The following is a 19,519-nucleotide window of genomic DNA, read 5'->3' as shown; positions in this document are numbered from 1 at the left end:
TTTGATTAATCTCCACTATTTAGGAGTACTGGTCCCAGGACTTTGTGCCTGCGAGGTAACAGTGGGGCTTTTTAGTCCACCTCAGACCGATCCAGAAGCAGACCTTGATGGATAATTTTCAAGCTCCGGAACAGCTGCAATGATTTTTGACTCTAAACTCCAGAAGCAAAGTGCACTGACAGCTCGGTGAGTGTTACGCTCATTCATTCAGGTTGAGAAGTGTGTTTGCTCAGTCAGATGTAGAAGGGTTCATGATGATGTGTAGGTGAAGGAGCAGAGACATGCCAATCACTCAGTGAACAACCTGCTTGAGAAAACACTTGTCTCAAGCTAATGCCTATTGATCACCGTGAGCAAGATAAAATTGTGGGGCACGTTGGGATGAATCCACCCTAAGGAAAACAAACTATTGCAGTACAGCAACACACACAGAGACACACACAAAAAAACACTTGAGGATGACCTAAAGTCCGTTCCTGTGGTAAATCTGTGCTATTTTGGCAGCTGCATTTCTTGTATCGTGTTTAAAAGGGAGAATCTTGAGGAATGATGATGTGAAGCAGAAGAATTTCTCAAGTAAAATTTAGAGCTGAATGAATGAAATACGGTACTTTAAGGACACTAAGTGCTCTTAAGGCATTATTTCTGGTCTCAGTTAGTATGGTTAAGTCTATAATCACTACTGACCTAATCTATTTACAGACAGGTCAGTGAAAATAGATTTCAGGCACACAAAGCAACTGAGTTGTCATCTTGACCTTCAGTTTAGGGATCTGCCCTAAATTAGATGAGACCCACCATGGTGTGAAACGCTCTGATCACCTAATGGGCAAAATCTGCTATAAATCCGCACCATTACAGTAATAGACTAACTGGACTGTAATCACAAAATGACTGTAGGTTCCCATTTAGCTGATGCAAATGAGTGGCTTTTTAATTTGATTGTCAAGTCAAATGCAATTTCTATCAACAGTGAGCAGACTGTATTTATTAGGGAATGGCAATAGTGGGTTTTATTCTTGTCACTTTGGATGTGCACTTTTTTCCTTTCTCTTGACCTTGTAAAATAGCTCTTGGTAAAAAATGAACCCTGGTACTATTTGCACTCTGCGCCCACTTTTATCATTAGACTTTAAAGAAGTGATTGCTATCGTTATAAGGTTTGAGACTGAGATTCGTTATCCACACACACACGCACACACACACACATAGCCACAGTCAGTTACACATGTACAGGTGTCTCATGAGGCCTCCTTGCAGTGCTGCACTTTCCTCTGGATATGCTCAAACAATATACACGAGCTCGAGGGGCTTGGAAGAGGGCCAGGCTCGTCTCCTCGATTTTGGGTCATAAATGCGGCCTCTGCCCAAGGACTGCAGGGCCTTTTAAAACAGGGCTCAGCTTGATTGGACACACTTCTGTTGCTCCCTCCCAACTGCTAGCAAGCCAGCTGATCAGAGAGGCAGAACAAAGCTGGTCTCTTACAAGCCAGTCCGCTCTCAACCTATCGTACAGTAAACAGGATATATTATTCCTTAAAAGAAAAAGAGTGCTTTTGCTTTGCCAGTGCTAGTAGACAGTGGAAACTTATCTCTGTGAAGACAACGGCCTGGAATTTTGTACTACAATAAAAATATACTATGGAATATGTTCAGCTCGTTTCAGAGAGGAACCCAGCACCAGGATCGGTGATGGAAAGGAGCGAAATGAAAATCGATGGGTCAGAATAAGGTGGAAGAAGTTCAAGTGAGAGCATTCTACATACGGCCTCGCTCACACTGGTGTTTTGAACGTCTAATTTGTCCATGAATATTACAACGCGCACCATTTGGCTCATGAATATGAAATAGATGGAACCACAGGCTCTCCCCATAATCAACAGTCGACACACACATAGTCCGTCGTCAGCTCTCGAGCTCTGCGGCAGCATTTTCTCCACCGCGTTTAGCCAATCGTGGCCGATCACAGCTTCAGCAGAATGTTAGTGCTGGTACAAACTGTCTGCGAATAACGTGTGAACACAGCATCCGTTGTCGCCAGGGATATTTTAGTGGATCGCCAGCGCTCTCCCCACTCCATTTGTCTCTCCTTTCTGTCTGTCTCTTCTGCAGTCACAGACAAGTGGTGTGACAGTCCCAATTCCTTACCACCAACTTTAACGATCATGGAGCAAAAATATGATTGTAATGTTTTATTTACTGCTGTTGGATAAACAGCAAGCTTACTGGAGAAACAACACTGAAACACGATGCAGAGCTGAAATGCTAATGCACCAACAATCCCTGCCCATCCATTTACCCCGCCTTAAGCTGGATGGCTGTGCTCCAACATGGCCATATGCCCCTTAGCCTAGCTGCTCTACGCTATATTAAATGACTCATGATACATAGTCTACATATCTTCACTGCTCAAGAATGAGAAACAGGAATGGGGGATACTGGTAGAGCTTGTCTGGCTCATAGCAACGGTTACCGTGAAGTAAATTGCATCCTAGTTTTGGTCTTCGTGCATTTTTGTCATTATATGTCATTATATGAGTTGCCTGTGTGATAAACTTATAGCAATATGGGATTTTGGAAATTACCCAACGCAAATTTAAGAGACTAGAGCTTTTTTTTCTTTGCCCGTTTGCTTATTTTATGTGACAAACACTCAATTTACTACCATATGTTCCCAAAGAAACGCATGAAAATTGAAACTGAAAATCAGTCTCCTTTGGCATTTATCACAGAAACTGCTCGCTCAGTTAATGGTGTGAATCAACCTACACAACCTTCGCATTCCTTTTGATTGTGTGATAGTGATATACAGCTTATTTGACGGATTTGGTTTTTAGCTTTCGAAAAAAAAATTCTTAAAACAAGTTCATTGACAAGCAATCTATGCAGCCTTAAGAAAACATGATCAGATATTTTCAGACCTGACTTGACGATCTAGTTGTTTACTCTGCTTACTTTTCGTGCCAGAACAGACATTCGGGAGATGCAATATTTTTACCACTACGCATCATCTTGTTGTATCCTTAATAGAAAGTTAGGTCTTTGTGCCCCTGCCTGACATGCCCGGCCCTCTTTGTTTGCTGTCACAGAGGATAGAGAAGTAAATAAGATACTAATTCTGAAGCCTGATGAGAAACGCAAACCGTGTGTGTATCTGTGTATCTCGGCACAAAGAAGCATTTTTACCCAATCAGATTAGAGGACTTCCATCCATCCACCAATTTTCTTAACTGCTTATCCAGCTCAGGGTCATGGGGAGGGGGACTTGGAGGTGATCCCAGTCTGTATATTGCAGGGGTTAAGAGGACTTGTTAAGTAAAATAACTGCAAAACATGTGGTAGGTACTGTAGTCAAGCAGTGCCTTCTTCCTTTACAAAATTAATTGGCTCGCGTTGTTGATCATATTCATAACCGAGGTGTGAAAACGATAAAGACTTGGGTCTCCACCTCAGCTCGTGTCACTATTTTTCCAGCACGGATAATTAAAGTCCGTACAGCAGGAGCTGGTTGGGTGAGCAGTGTTTTTACTTCAACTGTGTAACACACATTTGCAGCGACAGAAGCACAGCTGAGAAGCACTTAGAAGTAGATTCTTGGCAATGTATCCAAAAAGTTCACATGAAGAATACTGTTTTGGCTTAACCCAAGTATTAATAACCCGTGCGCATCGTTTTGTATATTGCCTAAATGCTGACAAGAGGCCAGTGTTTGAGATCTCTGTGATCGCCCTGAAAAATAGAGAGTGGATAGTTTTAATTTAATTTAATTTTTTATTTTTATTTACTTTTTTTTATGACTGAACACAAATTCTCTTCTATTGGAGGAATACAACGAGGTCCCAATTTATTTTGGTGTCCTGGTAACTCCAAATTAAAGCCATAATGTTTAAAAAAAAAAAATTTTAAACATTCACTGACAAGACCAAGGAGTCCTGCAACAGATGGCACTACCCCCCACAGAGCCCCGCTCTCAACATGGAGTCAGTTTGAGATTACATGAAGAGGCAAACACAACTGACATGCCCAACACTACACAGGAACCGTGGAAAGTTGCTCGTAACAACCTGCCTGACAACCACCTTCTGAAGCAGCTCACACAAGATACTCATTTGGATTAAGGGAGTAACCGAAGCTGCCGGTGACATTATTTCTGAGAGCATCTCTGCTATGGTTTTGGCGCATATATTTACTGCTCAGTGCTATATTTCACCGTGATTTATAGGTGGTCACCAAGAGCACTGCTACTTGCTGCTGGTGCTGAGAAAATTTTAATCAAACCAGAGCTAAGGAAGGGCTTTATTCTAAACCACGTCAAGGTCAGACTGTCAGTTCTCTTTCCACTGAGAGTGATACAAAACATTTGTAGAACACTTGTTTTTTTGTTGCCTTATTAAAAGAAAGGTATTTACTGATTGCATAGTTACAATAAGCAGATTTATTACATTTAATGACAAATTTGACCAACTGTACAGGGATATGAACTATGCATGCACTTGTACTGAATGTCAAAGGAACACTGGAAACACTCTATTGGAATAAAAACTGCAAGAAAAATGACTGGGATGTCCCCATCTCTACTGATGTAAAAAGATTACAGGACGCATGGAACGAGGAAAAGATCAAATTGTTTTACAACTATCCTTTATCCTGAGTATCCTTTGGATACTTAGCCAAGTCTTAATACATTTCATGACAAATGAAAGAGACTTTGTGTTATAATTGAGGATACAAGACACAAAGAAAAGCAACATGAGAGGCTTTCCTTTTTCTTTTCCTTTGAATGTGAAGGACAAAATGCTCTTGTCGCAAACAATGAGGTTCACCAATAATGCATTAGTGCGAGGCAACAAGGGAACATGATGTTCTCCCAGCTTTGTTCAACCCTGGAAAACCGTGTTGGTGAAAAGAAGTGTTGTCGTAAAAAAAAAAGAAGTGGTGGTAGGGGTGGGGAGGGGTTGGAGAGGCAACTCCAAGCGACACACTAAACAGGCAATCTTGTCATCCCTACAAGATTCCCTTCTCAGTTTAGTAGTGTTTGACTTGGCGCCAGTTACTGGGGTTTCATCTTTGCCAATTAAGCCAATCTAGTGTATTCCAGCAACTACAATCTGCGCCTTTTGCCAAAGCATTAATGAACTAGATATTGATTTAATTCTTACACCCCCTTATTGTATCATGAATCACTGTCTGCTCCTTGTGAGTTGTAACATGAAAGCCCAGGCACGCATGAACTAAGTAACGCTCAGCTATTTTCATCAAGTACATCTGAGCCAAAAGAACTGGCAGGAGATAAAATGTATATTAATATGTGGGGAATTAGATAAATAAGGGAAAGTTTGAAAGACGGAGCCGGAAAGACGAGGGGTATTAGACATGAGAGAGATAGAGACTCATCATGACAGTCATCACTTCAGCTATTATCCCTAATTCTCCAAGGCAATATCTCAGTAAGGCGGAGTAAATTTGAGGCTGATAAGCAGACAATGAGATTTGCCCGCACTTTGAGGCAAAGCCCTTCCAAGGGCTTGCTTTCACCTCCACTAGGTCTGAACTTGATACATCAAATGGCAGAATACTCCAAAGGCTCGCTTTAGCCTACTTTGGCTTCTCCTGTCTAGCTGTGTTTTGAAGCGTGGATCCAGGTACAAACTTGTGTGTGGGACTTGAGTCTGTTTTCTCTGACCTCTGTGATTTTCAGTCTAATTAGCACTATGAGCCAAACCTCAGACTTCTTATGATATAAAACTATGGGCTCTGACTAAATACCTTTGCTTAACACAGAAGATTTTTTTTGGCTGCATCACTTTGGCCCGAGACTGAAATATCCTAGCAACTATCAGGATGAACAGCCATTAATAATCTCCAGTGGCTCAATCATAATAAACTCAGACTTTTCTTTTAGGAATAACATATGTGATTGTTTGGCTTCTTGTAAAATGTCTTGACATACAGATTGCAGTGTGATGAAAGATCCTAACACTGGTGAGAACAATGATAGTCAGGGAAAGGCTTTCACTGGTGAAATAATTCATGTAGTCATACTTCATGTATTCATAGTTATCATGTAGTAATAGAAAAAGCTTCTGCTTCACTTCAGGCCAGAAATAGGAATGCACCAGTGTCATATAACCTCTGCCAGATTTCTTCAGCTACACTACTATGCTTTACTCCTTTTCAGAAACAACAGCTTTGCATGCACTTTATACTCTCACTATGTTCCAAACTCCTCTTAGCATCATTTACTGCCAAAAATATGGCCAACATTTACAAGATTCTAAATATTTCCACACTTTTTCCCCCTCCCATGACTCTAGTTTTTCAAATTACAGCTGCTGTCTTCCACTAAGCCTTACCTTCAAACACATCCTAGAATAGTGTTTAATATTCAGAACATAGGTTTTAGGTTGACCTAACAGTTAACTCCTTAGGGCAAATGTCAAATAAGCAAAAACACAGAGTCCCTGATTTGATTTTCAGCTGGTGTCCTGATGTGTTCCCCTTATTTTTTTTTTATTTTTTATTTTTTTGCTCAACGGTTTATAATAAAGTTTCAAAATACAAAGGAGTAATCTTAAAAAGATATAATCTAATGAATTCTTTATAGATGAGCACTAGGAATTTAAACAGATTACAACACTGCATCACCTCAATCACATTAACAAATGAGTTGTTCTCTTTCTGATTACTGTATTATACTTTATTATGTGATGATTTTCCATCTGGCTGCAAGATTATTTGCAAACTACTTGGCTGAACTGAATGAAACTTGGTGGAGGAGACAGCAGTGGGGTGGTCAGGTGTCGTGAGTTATGTTGGGTTGCACATCATATTTAAGCCCTAAAAAGGCTTTTATTTTAATTTTGATCAGTGTGTCTCATAGCGCACAGAAATCAGAAATTCCCTCTCTGAAAATATTTGTCTACTTCAGTGCATTCAACCGCACTCATGGGGAAGTCTGCCGGCAGTTGTCCTGATGACAATCGCTAACACCCTCCACAAGGAGGTTAAGCCACAGAAGGTCATGGCTGAAAAGGTTGACTGCTCAGCCTGTATCAAAGCATAGTAATGGAAAGTTAAATGTGGTGGGAAAAGGTGCATGAACAACAGGTGTGAACGCAGTCACAAAAGTTGATTCAAGAACCTGGTTGAGAGTCACGACAAGTGGACTGACAGTGGTGTCAGTTCATTGAAAGTCACCACGCACTGGCATCTTCAGGAGACAAAAGTCTGATTGCTATTATCAAACCACTCCTGAACAAGAGACAACATCCCAAATGCCTTACATGGGTTAAGTAGTTACAGAAAGGAAGTCCTCTTGTCAGATGAAAAGTAAATTTTCTGTCCCATTTGGAAATGAAGGGCCTAGGATTCTGGAGAAAGAGTGGAGAGGCACAGAATCCAAGGCGTCTCAAGTGCAGTGGGAGGTTTCCGCAGTCTGTGATGAGTTGGGGCGCGATGTTATCTGCTGGTGTTGGTGGTGGTTGTTCACTGTGTTTTCTCAAGTCCAAAGTCAACGCAGCACTTCATGCTTCCATCTGCTGATAAACTTCATGGAGATGCTGATTCCCTTTTCCTGCAGGACTCTGCTGCTGCCCACGGGGCCGAAAATGTTTTGCTGACCATGTTATTATTGCGCTTGATTTGCCAGCCTAGTGGGCTTCAGTAGAGCCACAGCAGTGCCACAAGCTGATTGCCTCAATGCTGCATCGCACTGATGCAGTAACTCATGGTAAAGGAACCCCAACCAAGTATAAATGAGCATACTTTCCACAAGGTGGACATTTCTGTTTTTTAAGTCCTTCTGTGATTAATTTTAGGAAATATTCTAATAATTTCAGATATAGGATTTTTTATTTTTAGTAGCCCTTATCATCAAAATTAAAACTTAATGGTAATGAAATATTTTAGTTTATTTTGAATGAGTATAGACTATTAGAAGGTACATTTTTGAATTTAATTTTTAAAAAGATCTACACTGAATATTGCATCAGCATAATAGAAACAGACTCTAGCACATCTTTTTACTTAACAAACTAGCTGGGAACATTACCGTGCATGCCCTCTGGATTGGATTTAGTTTGGTCATCCTTAATATCACCCATTGGAATTTGGTGCTAATTGCAATCACTTTCCTTAAAATTGAGGGTGTGTCCTCTGAATACTCTTCTAGTGTTCCTATTTTAAACCTATTATCACATCTAAGAACTGGTTTCAATGTCAGCAATAAAATGGTAAAATAAAGTTACCTTTACTATGAGGCATAAACACACACACATAAAATCACACTCCAACAGTCTCAAGGTTTTCCAGACAAATAACATGAAGTATTCATTCAGCAGTTTTCAAGTCTGTAGATGCCAGAAATCTTGAACAAAACTGGCCCAAATGTAGCTGGATTATCTTAGATGTATGGTTCTCTTTCAAATTTTAATGACTACGGTTGGTCTTAAAGTTACCTGCTGTGTGCTGAGAGAGAGCTGGTTGAACAATAAAATGTTTTACGCTATGCTAACTGGTAGTGTAATAAAATACAGGGTATTAAAACAAAACTGAATTTGACTAACTGGTTAATTTCATCATCTTGGGATAAGATGTGAAATAAACACACTAATGAGAACATCACTGCAAATTCCCATAAACATCTCCAATGACTTCCAGAGTTCTGTGCTTTCTTGTAGGCTGCTGTGATATGCTTTTACTTGATTTGTACAGTATTACATATACTTATGAAACATTTTTTTAAAATGATAAATAAATAAAGCAGTAAAGTAGCTGAATAAAAGCCATAATTGCCTTTAGGGCATTGTTTACGGTGATTATGTATTCTTCAGGGGCAGGGGGTGGAATTCAGCTGCGTCTCATATCACAGAAAACAATGTTGACTTAAGCTTTACCTGTATATATGTAGGTCGTTAGAAACCTGTAGCAGAATCTGTAAAGGTCATTATGTCATTTCGAGAAAGCGGCTGGTTGGTGCTAGCAGGCAGAAACATGGTACCCGTAGCCCGAACATACTCTTTCTATCAGAGGCTCTCAATGGAGTTGATGGCTGGCTCCTGCTGCAGGCCACTGCAGACACATGGCACACAACACAGATGGTGAAATAAGACACCGACAGCCACAGTCAAAACAATTACAACATTTGTGCCATAAGTTATGATTTTTTTTTTTTTTTTGCAGGCCTCAATGCCGTCGTTCTACATAAGCCACAAGCAGCCGTAATGAGCAGGCAGTTAGCTCTACAGGCACACACGCAGATGCAGTGTCTTCATACATCACCACACTAATATTTGTTGATTTAGAAATGCAGACTTGTGAATGACACAGAGCAGGATTCGCTGAATAATCCCCTTTCTGGTGCACAAAGGCATAACTTAAGCTGCTACAGTGAATACTAAGTCTCTCTCCAGCCTGGCATGCGTTGGACTCTTTCACACCCGAGCAGTCCAACTCGCTCAGATCAGCCTTGTCTCTTGACTCGACACAAACACATGTTTTGTGGAGGTACTACTGGAAAGATACAGAGTGCAATCTATCAAAATGGAGCCGGCTGGAAGTCATTCTAATCTCCAGCCGCGACCCACTTGCATATTTACGTCACACGGATACGTGCTTTAAATATACATATAGAAATGCAAACAATCCTTCTGTATTATTTAACATGAAACACAAAGCCCTGGGGCGGACTGTGCTGTGTGTGTGTTTTTTTCACTTTACCCAGACAGGAGCTCAGCCATAAATGATCCCCATATCAAGCAGAGATATATGCAGACGGGCAAGGCGACGATATAAATTGATGAAACAACAAAAGGTATTCCTCAAAAACACTGACTGACTCCATCAATTGCCAGAAGCGTAAGTCTAATGGAGAAGATAGTCATTTGAAAATGAATCAGCAATTTTTTATTTTTATTTTCTTGCCGTTGTCAGGTTGAAAGCAAAAGGCTTTAAAAACAGGCATTAATCTACCGCGGTAGCTTCAGCTTCAGAGTCTTGAAAATGTCTTGAAAATGTCATGCTGAAATCAGATTGAACTTTGTGGGGTTGACCCATAACCTGAGGATTTGGGGGAATTAATTAGGAATCCTAGTTTGGATGACTGGACATTTAACATCTAAAAGACTGGAGAAAAAAAAATGAAGACGTTTATTCCACACGTGTTTGTGTGCGTTTGCGTGTGTGTGACTGGTCCTTAAAATTACTCCGTGATTAACATCCCACCATGCTTAGTGTTGCGTGTAGCAACCATGGGCAGACCCAGTTGCTCATTATTTTGGTTCCTGTGGCTTAAAGAAAAAAAAAAGTTTAATCAGAGGACAGATTGTGGAGTTTCTGTAATGTACATTAGTTGACTTAATGAAGTTTGAAAATTGGAAAAGGCAAAGAGAAAACTGTGAAACAACACAAGCACCTGAGCAAATCGGAGACACGTGGGCCTCCACTGTGTCCACCGTTTCCAAAAGCAAGGAGAGAGAAAAAAAACACAGACGAGGCAACATGATTCAACCTGCTGCAAATGTTTGTTGGGGGAGTAAGGAGGCAGCTTAGCAAAAAGATATTTAAGGAGGGATGTGACGGTGAAACTGAATCACGTAAACTCCTTATTACAAATGAGCTCCTTTACGCAGCAGGTTGGACGAGAACAAACGCGTCGCTTTAAAGAGGAGAGAAAAAAAAAGTACTGAGGTGGTTAGATGAGTCACCGTTCACCCTGTTTTGAACCAGTGGTTGACTACATGTGTGTCATGCATGAAAAGAAATTTATTCACCCAAGTGCTTATTTCCTACAGCGAAGGCTTCTGTCAAGGCTGTTCTGGTGACTGGTCTTGGCATGCTTTACGTCCATTTGGTCCCTTAGCAGGCAGGTAAATGCCAGAACTGACAATGCTTGTCAGGGTGATCGTATTTCTCGTGCTTTGGGTGTTTCTGGCCTCATGACCAAGGAATACACAAGGTGATAAACCCAAATCTGCAGGACAACCTAAGTCCCCCCACCCGCCGACTTGTTTTCGAGCAATGAAACCAAACACAGCACTACAGCTATTCCAATAAAAATGATGCTGACCATCTTTAAGGTTCATATGAACTTCTGGTGGGAAATAGTCACAGCTCTCCAGCTGAGCTTCAGGTTTCCTTTTATTTTTTTCAGAAACTAAGAGCTCAGTGTTACTCCTCAGGTGGCCCAATGCCCTATTGAGACACTTACTCGTGTGTGCCCTTAATTTTAGCACTTACAGCTCACTCCAATAACAGGGTATCTCCAGATTTCACAAACAGAACTACACATGGAGGCACTTGAATTTCAAAACTGTAAAACAACTGTTGCAAATCACTTAGAAAGGAGTATATATATATTTAATGGATAGAAGGCAAACTGTATACTCTACAATAACCCAGATTTCAAAATAGTTGGGGACGCTGTTTGAAGAGCAGATGGGAAGAGAAAGGAGGGATTTGCAAATCCTTTCAACCCCATTTGACTGACAATAGTAAAACATGACATGTGAAATATTGAAACTGAGAAATGTTAAAAATCGCAGGAGAGATTTCAAATTTCAGATTTCAAAAAAATGCTGTCGATGAATGTGGTGTTGCTTCATCTACAACGGCAAGTTAAAACTGCAATTTACAAAGAAAAAAAAACTTGTACTGTATGAAATAATACCATCACAATCAAGTTGCGATGGCATGGTTAATGTGCACATCAGGGAATGCATTTTAGCGGTGAATGATACATACAGGTGTTGGAGTTCTTGCTTAATTCAGCAATACAATCTCAAACCCCATTCTTCAAATGTAATAGTTGCACAGCTCTGTAGTAGCTCTGTATTCCAGGTGCTAAACAGGGCTAACTGCATTCCTGTGGCTCACTGAAAACATCTGACAAATTATGAAATGGAAAAATACAACAAAGAAAGAAAAACTTTGCTTTCAAAACTATAGTAACTGTTAGAAGAGGGGTGACAGAAAAAAATAATTAACATTCACCTGACCCACGTTTCTTGCAACGAGGTAGTTGCATTGTAATGATTTCAAGAGGTGACATGTTGTCTTTATGCTAAGTATAGGTGTTCTTTTTCGCTTATACTTCAACACTGAGTCAACTTTCTGGTAAGCAGGCTTGTATAAACGACACACTGGGAAGTACACTTGCAACAACCTGATTCTTAGCAACCTACTGATCATAAAGAACAACTGCACCAGTGCTTACCAGAAAAGCCAATTTAAGTGTCTACTCATGAAAAATGTTACATCAAGCAACAGCACATATGAGATATCGTGTAATGGGAAGGCTCTGCCTATATGTGAATGCAAATTTGTGTTAACCAACCCTGAATCACAGACTCATTCACACTCAGCCCGTGTCCTTCATTTTACAGGCACGCTGTAAAATCGCCAGAAGTGAATGTGGATGAGTGTAGTTGAGATAGAACTGGTTCAGGTTCAAGTGGACTGCTTTTAGTTGATGTCTGCACCAATAACGACAGCTCCATGTGCCCATTTCAACCAACACACATGTATTTTCAGCATCAGGGCATTTTCAGCACCTCCCACTGATGGACAGCTCCTATTCAATTTGCTTTCTCTTTGAAGACTGCATTACTAAAGCTACTTAAACGAACAAGTCCTTCAAGACTTGACAGCTTAGATTTTAAAATGCTGCCCTATACTTTCTCTGACCTGCTCAGGCTGTGTTAGGGGGAGAATCAAAAGCTCTTTTCTGCTCGAGCTGTATCACTCACGAGTTGCTTGGTTTGAGATACACTGGGTCACTAGTATAAGCATAGGATAAAGAACAAAAAAACATACACGAGCATATTCTATACAATAAAGCATGACTCAAACCTCCAACTCAAAGCGCCCTTCCACTGGACCAGCCAGCTCACCTGGCCAATCCGGCGCCCTTTTTGCTGCAAACGTGTATGCTGAGAATACCTGAACTGAATTTGAATTACCATATGACGTCGGCCTTTTTCTAGCTTTAATGTCCTACTGGCAACAGAGACTACACAGACTCACAGTGTCTACCGAGCGCTCAAACACACGATTTGGTGCATCAGTTATCCCCACATCTCCTCAACCCCCTTTCCTATCTATCTTTATCCCTCTCTCTATATACCCCATATATATCTCACACACAGACACACACACACACACACACACAAATAGAGAACGCACACAATCGCTCACACCCGAAAGAGAATGCGACAGCTACCGTAACCCATAGAGAAAGAAAGAAAAGAAGAACGTATGAAAGAATATTTAAAAAGTAGCTTTCCTTACAGTGAAGTCTGCCAGCAAACCAAATTACGGGTTAAATGGCGATGGGAGATTAGTCTACATGGGGATGCACAGCACCACATCACACCAAACGGGCTGTATTGGAGTGAATTCAGTGAAATACTTACGCATTTTCTCGAATAAAAGAAATCGAGGTTGATCGAATGAAAAAGCAGCAGGGCCCTGGTCCCCGTTTTCAAGATTTGCAGTACGACCGAGGCACAAATCTCCATGTGAAAGGGATTGGAGGCTACTGCAGTCCGCGTCTTTTCTCGATCACAAGTCAAAATGTTCGCCAGCGAAAAATGCCAAACATTCAGAAAGAGTTGCGTGGATCTGCGGTGCGGCCACCATTCCCTCGGATGCAACGAGCGCCAATGAGAGAGGGGGGGAAAAACGCTCAAGAGGACCAGCAGTAGCCCCCCTGGACTTGAAGGTATTCCTCTGGACTTGAGAGGAGGAAATCCTGCAGAGTTTTAGATGGTCAAGTCCGAATAGGCCCCCTCTTCCTCTCCAGACGAGTCACAGTCCAAAACTGACTCCCACCGGTGGTTTCCTCTTTGAAAATCGCCAAACCAAATTCGACCAAAAAGAGAGAGGGAGAGAGAGAGAGAGAGAGGGGGGGAAAAAGGGAAAAAAGCAAAAAAAAGAGAGGAAAAAAAGAAAAAAGTGGACTGATTCTTACAGATATGCCTGTTTGGCTGTGAATTTTTAATAAAGATGAACAAAACCAGTGGAAACACCTGACAGTTAACAATTACCCATTTAAAGCGTTGCTGATACGGTCAGCGCAGAACGAACGGGGTGCAGAACCGTCCTACAAAAAAAAAAAGAAAAAAGAAAACCTGAGGACGCCTATTGGATAAAATTAAGGATATCCGTCCCACTGCAACCATCACACGCGTCGCATCAGGACAAATGGGTTGCCATAGGCTCCTCTAAGAGCATATGGCATACAGTATTCTCTATTAAGTCAAATGGGCAGATTCTACAGGGTGCTATTTCCCCCCCACACACACATACACACAGCAACCCGGCGCATTGATTACATAAGCGCAGCTATTAGTAATAATTCCGCTTGTCAGGGAGCATGTGTCCGATCCGGGTGGTGAGACAGCAGCAGCATCCTCCGTGTGTTGCAAATAAAGCGCCTTTTTTTTCTTGCCCACCGTCTCCTAATGGTCCCCCCGCTCGCTGCAGTCCATGACTGGAATAGCGAGCACGTTGAGATCACGGTCTCCAGGCACAGATCTGCCTCGCGCGCGTGCGTGTGAGCGAATCACGTGTGTGCGCGTGTAGCTAGGCTACTAAGTGTATGCAGGTGCGGGCACGTGTGGGCGAGAGCGTGTTCCCGAAAATTGCCTAGGGACCACTTTAACTTTGACCACTTTGCCTGCGCGTCCATCTGCCCATTTAAATCACACAGCGCTCGTTAATTATCAGGGATCAATAGCATTAACGCAAGCCCAGGTCTAATGTCTCTGTGTTCGTGTGTGTGTTTGTGTGTCTCTGCGTGTGTGTGTGCGTGGGTACGCGCGCACGTGTGATTCAGTTGTTGATGAGGTAGCCTATGGTTGCCACCTACAGGCGTTATGCTCTGATCAGTCATCCAAAACGGTCTGCATCCACAAATAAACCCACATTCAACCGTTCAACATGTGCACATCTTACCAGCTTTCTTCCACATAAAAAGTGCGGAAAGAATCTGAATTGACCACCATGTTAAAGTCAGTACACATATATATCTATCTATCATAGATAGACAGATAGATACATAGATACATAGATACATATATCTTTTCATCATTCCCATCAATGTCATCTTCTTACTGATTTACTGGGTCCTAACTGCCAATAGTCATAAGATGAAATATAGGCTGGGATAGTAGGCGAGGAGCTTTAGTGACTTGCAGACCTGCAGATAGACAGAAGTGAGTGTGGTTTCATTTGATCTGAGATGAACCGCCTGTCTCATTAGATGACATAATGAACCACAAGTCAGCTACGTGACAGAGCGGCTCCTGGTCACTGAAGCCAGGCTGTTTTATGAGATTGAGAAAGACAGGGAGAGAGCAAGAGAGAAAGAGATAGAGAGAGAAAGAGAGAAAGAAGAAAGATGAATATAAATTAGTCATAATGGTATTGTATTACATGTTGTTTTGATCACACAACAAATCAAATGAGAGCTGTGGGAGAATCTATGTTTAAAGTAAATAGTGACAGCTTATCTACAGAGAGGTGGTGCTGGTGGTTGCAGGGGAAAAAACATGGATGCATTTTTAAAGAAACACAAAACAGTGACACTTTCATAAAGCATAACTGAATGGCTTGATGGGTATGAAAATGAGGTGAATTGTGTGCTACGGTCTTCACTGTCAATACATCAAAAGAGTAACTAAAAGGGATTTTGGACTGGTATTTTAGGCAGTGCTCTCAACTGCTATTATACAAGTCACAGTTGCACTCTATGAGTTCAGCTTCCTTATTGATAAATACTCAATTCTTTATTGATTAATCAAACCAACCACTTGTCCAGTTCAAACCTGAACATAATGATTTAGGTTCTTAAAAAATATTATGAAAAAATCCAGTCAGAGCAGGTGAACTGCTTGCATTTCTGCAATATGGCCATTAAGGTTCTGTGATGGTGTGTTAGCGCTTGTGAAGAAAAATAAACTGTTAGATGAACCAAGAAATTAGACACATTAAAAGTTTGAGCTGATAATGGCGCTATAATCAGATTGGGGTATTGGACATTTCTGCACCAGAGTATATGGCGATCCATCCAACAACTGCTGATGCAGTCCATCCTGCACTGTAACACTGAGTGCTGCTAAAGGAAAAGACAGTGAATCACCAAAGTCAGATCAATCTATCATCTTTGGAACCTCAATATCTGTAAAATATTCATGACAGTCCATTAAATGTTAAGATGTTAAGATATTTCAGTCTAAATGTTGGTCTAACCAGCATAACAAGCAATATTGCCATTCTGAGCTTCACCAGTAAGACTTATGTTTGGCTATCCCCTTGATTTCAAGGTGACAGCACATAGCACTGCATATTTGATTTGGCAAATTTTTAACTACACGCCCTTCCTGAAGGAACCCCAAAGGGATTTGTGTTTTCTCTTAGGATTGAACCGGGGAACCTGCATTTTTTAGCCAAATGCGTAAACCACTACACTATGAAATATTACACTAGTAGGATATTAATCTATTAATCCAGTAAATATTTAACCAGTTCTGCCCAAGGGAATATATCCTTTGTAGAAATGTTGTCCTCTTTTTTTTTCTTTTTTTTTTTGACTTCTACAGTCTATGCCAGTGATAACCGAGTCATTTCATAACCCTGGATCATAGTACCCAGCACCTTATTCAGACATCTTGTTGGATCCATGAATTTTTAACCTTTGGAATCTTGTAATTTAGCTAACTTGTCATGTTCTAGTTGTGTTAGGTAAATCATACTACATCTTTTATTTTTTATGTAACTGAAAAAGGCTGGAAACAATTATCTCGCAGCCATCAGTATACACGGTAACCATGAATGAATGTGTCAGACATAATTAGCCACAGTAAGTCTTAATTTAGAGAACAATATAAAATTACTGGTTCCATATGTGCTGTTTTTGAATCTGTTAACGTCTATCTGACTTTAGTCTGTGAACTGGAAACATTTTCAGCACTCTCATAAAACATTTTAGTTTCCACATCTGTGAAAGTCAGAGCTTGCCTCTTCATGCATAACTAAAACGGTAGCTTGTTAGAACACATGCCAATTTCACTTTGATTAAACGTAATCCTGTTCTGAGGAGCTAAATTAGTGGGACTCTTACCTTAGTTCATTTTCATAGCCTCATGTAAAGTCAGATCCAGGTGCACAAAACTGGACCTTTTAGTTTCCCATTACATATACTGAGCCATAATTGCGACTTACTTAGTATAATTCTCCTACACTGCACTGCAGTAATACCAAATTGGCAACAATCATAAAACTCAGAGACTTTTCAGTCTTCTAACTAAAGATGCATTCAGAAATATTTTCTGTTATCAGCATTTTGTTCACGCTTTGATGAAATATGAATTTTAATTCCTCGAGCTCTCTTGAGCAGAAAAAATTAAAAATAAAGGTGGAGGAAACTGGGGTGGGGAGGTGGGGTGCACAACCTTTGTTGCTAAAAAGGAAACCTCAGCAGATCTGTACAATCAAATCAATGTCAACCACATGCTGCCTTAACAATGTACTCCCTCATTAGAATGTTTTTCATACAAGGACAATATAAATATACTGTATGTCTTATTTGAATCTGAACAAGAGCAATACTTAGTGTCAGTGCCAAAGACTTTCAGCCCACAAATGGCTTCTGGGTGGTAAATCAACATACTGAGTTAGAAGCCTATTTGACAGTTTGACAGCTTCTCTTACTTCTGTTTTCTATGCAAAAGGCATGGTTGGAGATTTCTGAGACCAGGTGTAAATGCCTTTATATTTTTCTGAAGAATTTCAAGAAATGTGAATCTGTCATCCTTCTTTTAGCGTTTTTTCAGACAAACTAATCAGCCTATAACAGCTAGGATACTATATGTCAGTACATGTAATATGAGCTTTCTATCATCTGTAGCTTTCAAAATGTAACTTATTCATTCCAAAAGGGCTCTTACTTACACAATATCACAATAGGTATCATTTTTCTGGCATTTGAAACAGTATTAATGTAAAGTACAACCCTGTCTTTCATATAAATATAACTTCTTTGCAGCTAATTATCTAATTATTTCTATGCAAATAATTATCGAACCTTCCATAATTATGTATTGGACAGTTTGATAATTGCAGCCATATGAAAAAGTCTTTATGCAACTCTCTGCAGTTCTGTGAAAAACTAAGCACACCATAGCTGCTCCCATAAGAGTTTAGAGGGTAGGTACAACCGAGTGCTGCTAATCAAATGCTCTTAAGTGATCATCAGCTAGTGTGATCACCACTAAAAAAGCAGAAGTTTTGGCAGTTTGCTGGTCTGGAGCATTCGGGTATATGTTAATACAGCGCCATAATCTTTCTAGGCAGGAATTAACAATCCAGCAAATTCAAACCAAGGTCAGACCGTCAGTGCTCAGAGAAACTGCAAAAAAACCCAAAAGCTACAAGTCACACTTTATAAGCCCCACTTAGCATGTTAAATGTCATGACAGTCAAATTAGAAAAAAAAAGCTGACCTCTCATCTGCCTCCCACCTTATGGCAGCTAACAACCCTGATTTCAGAAAGAAGAAAATAGATGAATTGAAGTATGATTTGTTTCTTTCTGAAAAGAAAATGGCAGCACAGTGTAGGATTGTAATGTTGCATCAGAATAAACCACAAGACTTCTGGAGCAATGTCATTTAGACCGATAAGATCAAAGTGGAGATGTTTGGTCATAATGCATAGGGTCACATCTGACGAAAATCAAAGAGTTTATCAGGAAAAATAGCGCATACCAACTGTCAAGCATGGTGGTGGAGGGGTAATGCTTTGGGGTGGTTTTCAGTCTTCCATGAATCCCTCTGTATTCCAAAGTATTCTAATGTGAAGCCACGGATCTGACAGCTGAAGCTTGGTCAAAAATGTGCCATGCAGCAGGACAATAATCAAGCACGGCAGCAAATCAGTACTGAAAAATAAAAGAATATAGTTGCTGCAATAGCACCAGTCAAAGTCCAATCCTCAACCCAGTTGACAGGCTGTGGCAGGACCTTAAGAGAGCTGTGTATGAATGAATGCATAGAAATCTAAATGGACTGAATCAAAATTGTAAAGAAGATGACTCCAAAATTCCTCCACACTGATGTGAGAGACTACTAAATCATACAGAAAATGATTGCTTAAAATGATTGGTGCTAAAAGTGGTTCTAAAAGCTTTTGAATCAATAGGCATTGCACAGAGTCCCATTAAATACTGACATTCAGATATTTGACAAGTTATAATGTGCAGTTTCTTTCAACTAAAATATCTGATTATACAGTATATCTTCCTGCAGTGCATTTTTATGGACCTTTTTAGTCAGTCACAGCACTTGGTTAAAGTCATGGAAAGCTCTTGTCTAACACAGAAAAAGACGTGTGACACATATTTTAAATGCGGAGCTTCATCCAGTAATAAATAAAAAAATATTGCTTCTGAAGGTAATCCTGACAGCCCTTTTGCTACAAACACATAATTGAGAGAACAATTTAGTTGAACGAAATTTCCGAGT

Source organism: Oreochromis aureus, linkage group 1 (genome assembly GCF_013358895.1).
Source record: "Oreochromis aureus strain Israel breed Guangdong linkage group 1, ZZ_aureus, whole genome shotgun sequence".
NCBI classification, from domain to species: Eukaryota; Metazoa; Chordata; class Actinopteri; order Cichliformes; family Cichlidae; genus Oreochromis; species Oreochromis aureus.
This window is presented reverse-complemented; position numbering follows the sequence as displayed.